Here is a 5,130-nt window from a genome sequence, read left to right as displayed (position 1 = left end):
TGGCCAGAAGCCTGGGCTGACTCCAGGAAGGTAGCAAAGGCAATCTTTATCTTTATCTTTGTTGATTAACAAGGGAGAGATGATGGCAATTTTTATCTTTGTTTATGACCAAGGGAGAGATGATCTAGACTCTCATATCACCCTGCTAACAAAGATTAAAGAGGGAAAAAGAATAGGAGGAGTGGGGGAAGGAAAAATAAAAGTTTAAGGGAAAATATGGAAGTTTTACACAATTTTCACAAAAGACATTGGTCATGATCAGGTGATGGCCCATATTCAGTTTTCACTGTTGTTAAATATAAATTACATATTGGATACTACATGTTGGATCAGTTGAATAAAACAGAGAATGATACATGGCAAGAAAAGTAGCAATGTCAAAACACATAACAAGTAAAACAACATCTGTTTCATCCAAGGCTCCCCTGGAAGCCAGGAGAACCAGCCTATATCTCATCCTTCCCACATTTGGACAGGTACATGAGCCAATTTTTTAATCCCAGAAGAGATTTGGTTTGCTACTGTTGTGGAGGCTGCTGTGGTCTGCCCAGGTGATCCCCATATTTGAGAGGGTCCAGGCAAACAGCTCCTGCCTATTAAGGTAAAGTTTGGCTTACTGCCAACCTGATTGGTCACTTGGGATGGCCAAAAGGGCCACGAATCTCGGTCCACAGTCTATAAAGAGGGATGCAAAGGAGCACCACGTGTTCAGACTTAGCTATTCAAGAGTGTTCAGACTTAGCTGTTCAGACTCAGCTCTCTGATCCACATTGAAGCTCTGACCTGCACCTGAAGTGTTTAGCTGCTCTCACCCACATGCTCGGAAGCCAAAGCACTGCTCCAATGCTCACTGAGGCTTAGACCTCTTACTTTGATCTCAAGGCGCAGTTAACCTATCTGCATACTTTTAGAAGCAGAGCACATTCAAGCCTGCACCTGATACATATATGGGGATCTCATAGCCCCCTAAGCCTAGAGCCAGCTGTGCATACTGGCCTGCTATTTTGCATTTATCTACGGAGCTCAGACTCCTAGCTTTGTCCTGGTAAGAAGGACTAGGATGGCAGACCTACAAACCCACAAACACAGCCTGCCAGCTGTGAAAGGACCGTGCTAGAAGCTACACGGACAACATGCTTCTCCTGTTCCTGGAATCCTGCCAGCTGATTATCTCTGGACACGCAGCATCCAGAAAACCAGCAGTGTCGAGGCAGAGACCACCTCACACCAGAAGAGAGGGTTAGAGAAACCTGTTTAACCCAGAGACTGGGAAGACTTATCATTTCCCCTCTCAAGCTGGTAAGATTCCAGCCCTACAGAGGTCTGGACACTGGGCACAGGCTGTGACACAACCCCGGGAGGGTGATTAATAATTAAGAGCAACACATCTAAGCAAGCTTTGATTGCTTTGTAATATAAGTTATCTCTGCCTCAGAGCAGACAGTTCTAGCCCCTGCTGGACAAACAGCATAGTCCCAAGGTGGCACTAAGCCTAAGGGAATCTTCCTCTCTGTTCATAGTTGATAATTTGACTGCTATAAACCAAGTCCCTATATATATATATCATATCCTAATTGTTTTCATAACCTTGCACTAGAACTAATCAGTGGTTGGGGGTGGCAAGAGTTTGTAAATATTAATTTTAATAAATAAATAATTTTTAATAAAAAATTAATACCATCTCAAATTAATTTCTCACCTCCCCCTAATAGAGGGGGCATAGAGAAACCCCCTCTGCAACACATGCAGTCTCAGCACGGTGTCAGGCTGACCATACAGGCCAATCGTGTGCAGAGAAGTGGAGTCTGCTCCTGGCAACTCGTGACAGTGGCATGGACCAGGCAATAATAAGGCAGCAGGCGTGCAACAGGGTGCATGGCTGCATAGGAGACTGAGCTCCGTAGATAAAGGCAGACAATACAGGATCTAGTCCTGGTAACTCACCACAGCGGTGTGCAGGAGTGCACAGTTGGGTGGGAGACAGCTGAGCATAAGAAAAATAGGGGGTGAATCAGTCCCATATAGCAGTAGCACCAGTGCCCACCTATCCAGTAATGTCCCTTTAAGGCAGTTGTTCCATTCTCAAACAGGCCTGTGGAGGTCATGGGCACCTGGAAATATGTAGAATTTGTCATGCCCAATGGATTAGGAAAAAGGACATCATTCCGTCTCCTCTCAGGATGTGTGTGGGAAGCTTTCTCCTGCAACGAGGTATGGAATGTAAACATCAGGCCCTGTGATGGGAAGTGTCCTTGGAGTCTTACAGGCTCCCAGGGCCCTAGGCTGAGAACTATGAGCAACCCATGCACAGCTGTCAGGGGGTGGAAACTGCCAGCCCCTGGGGCGGACACAGCCCCAGGGGGCTGACCCCAGCCAGCCCCCCTGGGTGGGAGCCTCAGGGTGTTTACCGCAAGCTAACCTATCTCTGCCTTACACATAACTTGGGGCCAATCTGTACTGTCCACTTCTGCCAGCCCCAAGCTGGTTGTGCACACCCCCTCTGGGGGCTATATAAGCCATTGTATTGCCTTAATAAATCGTACTGATGCACAGATGCCTAGAAGCTGCTGTCTCGAGTCGTCAGTACCCCGATCTCTCCTCTCGACAGCCTCCGGACCCCAACAGATGTGCATGACCCACCATACTGCAACACTAAACAACCGAATCATTTTTCCACTCACATGTCTGATGGAGGAGCAGACTGTGTTTCTCACTAAGATCATGCACCCAAGACATCAAGGCAAAAGAACAATGCTGAATCACTTAGAACAGAATCCGTTAAATCCATATCTCCCCACCCCATCAGTCCTTCAGTTGGGAGTCCATTGAAGCTTAGGTACAGCTTCCCTGTGGATCTGATGAATCTGTGAGGGTATGAGATAAGTGCAGTCCTTGAAAGATGGCTACTGTAGTGATGCTGCAAGGAGACTTTTTCCAAGAGTTGTATCTTGCAGAACTTGAGAGGTCTTTTATATGGTAACAACAGCAGTCCTTCTGACAAAACATCCAGGAGTCTTCAGCATTAGAGTTTAAGAAACCAAGCATTCCAGAAGCAATTGGTACTTTTTTCCTTTGGATAGTCAACTCCCTCAGATACTGATGAGGTATCTGCGCAGGAAACCCCCCACATCGAGAAAGGCTTCCTGAGCCTTCCCACATAGAGCTCTCAATGGAGTAGGCTTAATTACTTTGAATGGGCCTGTAAGTGCTTTTGAATGTTTCAGCTTAAAGCCAAGCTAACCACAAAGCAAACTCTCCTCCCAAATTGTGTACATCTTTTTTTCTGAGCTCTCAAGACTTTGGGAGTAACAAATGGTATCCCCAGGCCCTTTTACAATTGTTTGGTGAGCTGATGGATTTATATGCTTTGCCCTCCTCCCCACTCACCACTGAGGAGCGAAGCCCTCAGTTCTCCTAGGAGGCACACCCTTATCAGATTGTCCCATCAAGAAAGGAGTGGTGGGCTCAGGTTTCGGGCTGGGCTCAAGCTAGTGTTTCACAACCATTTCTAACTGCCTCCTGGATAACCCATTGATCAGTTATTTTGGGATACCTTTCTCTCGGTCCACCCCCCACCAATATTGCCAGGTGTTCAGGTGTTCCCTTCCCCCAGCCAAGTATTGATGGGGGATTGATGCAGCTGGATCTGGGGGTTTGGATTGGAGGTGAGTGATTAATTTCCACATGCCTCAAGCCTCTAGGCTCAAGCTTTTGAATTTCTTCAGGCACCCCATACTGCCTGGCATAATCTAATAACTCTCTTGCCACCTCTTCCCATGGTCATCGTTTCAAGACAGGCTGGCTCCTCCCAGGTGTTAAATTTTCCCTCAGAGCAGCTTGCATCCTTGAAGCAAGTGGAGTGTCAGCTATTTCCTTTTGGAGCTGGATACCTTTTATCTTGAGGGAGTCAGGAAGCCCCCTGACCAAAGGAGTCAGTCGCTTTGGGTACACCAAGAGAGAAAGGGGTGATTCAAAATGATGTTTCAGTTCTCGATCATATATAATTTGCAAACAAGCTGCCTTCTGCATATTTTCCATTATCTGATTCATGCCTCCCTTCAGAACTGGAGGCTCTCCTCACTCTTTTGAATCAAAACCCCCAGCCCAGAAGGCCTCTCTCTGAGTAAGGCTCCAGGGTCCATTTCAATTCCCTGTAGTTAGGAAAACATTATCACCCCAATAGCCTGTGGCTTCAGTTTCCCTTAACCTAATTTGATCCCCTCCAGTTTTAGAAACACACCATACATACTCCACCTCAGACTCTCCAGCAGAACGTGTAAACTCTTTACAGAGTTTCGCCAACTCAGTGGAAGATAAAGGTGTCTCTTTCGTTGTGATGGTAGGAGTACCGTCCTCATCCTCATATACAATTTCGGTGTTAATGAGAGGCCGCATGTGAACGGCAGCTTCCCTGCTGCTGCCGGTTCTGCCTGAGGCTACATGGGGGCAGGATCTGTCTGTTTTGACTCTGCCTGGAGTTCCTCCTTCAAAAACCAATTTTGCCACTTCTCCTCATCGATCTTTGAGATCTGCCACTTTGCCTCTTAAAGTGACAATATGTTCTTGTGGTGAATATACCAGATCCTGCTAAAAGGAAATTATTTTATTCTCTTGTTTGTTTTGGTTTTGCTTTTAATCTATTGAAGCCTCCAAACAAGCACCCGAAACTGCACAGATGAAAGCTTTGCCTTTTCCAGACTTGACCCTTGCCTCTTTCTGCAGAGTCACAATTCAGTCCATCACACTCTGCAAATTACTCCAGTTACCAAGGGCCCAGTCAAGGCCTTGTACAGAGGGGCAGGCACCGTGAGCTTCTAAAAGGGAAAAAAGCCTCTCCACTGTGGCCATTTCCTTTGTTTTTAAGGTAAAAGCTTCATGGGGAGTTCACCACAAAATGAAGACCCTATACCTCAAAAATCTTTCCTACAAAAATACACACTTTTAAAAAAGAATAAAAGAAAGCTCACTCAAAAACACTGTTCCCTAGGAAAATACACAATAGATTCCTCAAGGGAGGTCACCAAGATCTGGCTTCTTGGGGAGGACAGTCACACTGTTTCCCTAAGAGGACACACACTGGAAAACCAAAAAGCTCACCAGACTTCTGGGGGTTCTTCCCCAGGGGAACAC

At 46.3% G+C, this 5,130-nt stretch overlaps 1 pseudogene; it reads right to left on the bottom strand.

The window, feature by feature from the left end:
• Positions 1 to 3,483: 3,483 nt before the first annotated feature.
• Positions 3,484 to 4,395, bottom strand: LOC135179080 (uncharacterized; annotated as a pseudogene).
• Positions 4,396 to 5,130: the final 735 nt, after the last annotated feature.

Source organism: Pogoniulus pusillus, chromosome 10, assembly GCF_015220805.1.
Source record: "Pogoniulus pusillus isolate bPogPus1 chromosome 10, bPogPus1.pri, whole genome shotgun sequence".
NCBI lineage: Eukaryota > Metazoa > Chordata > Aves > Piciformes > Lybiidae > Pogoniulus > Pogoniulus pusillus.
This window is presented reverse-complemented; position numbering and strand designations above follow the sequence as displayed.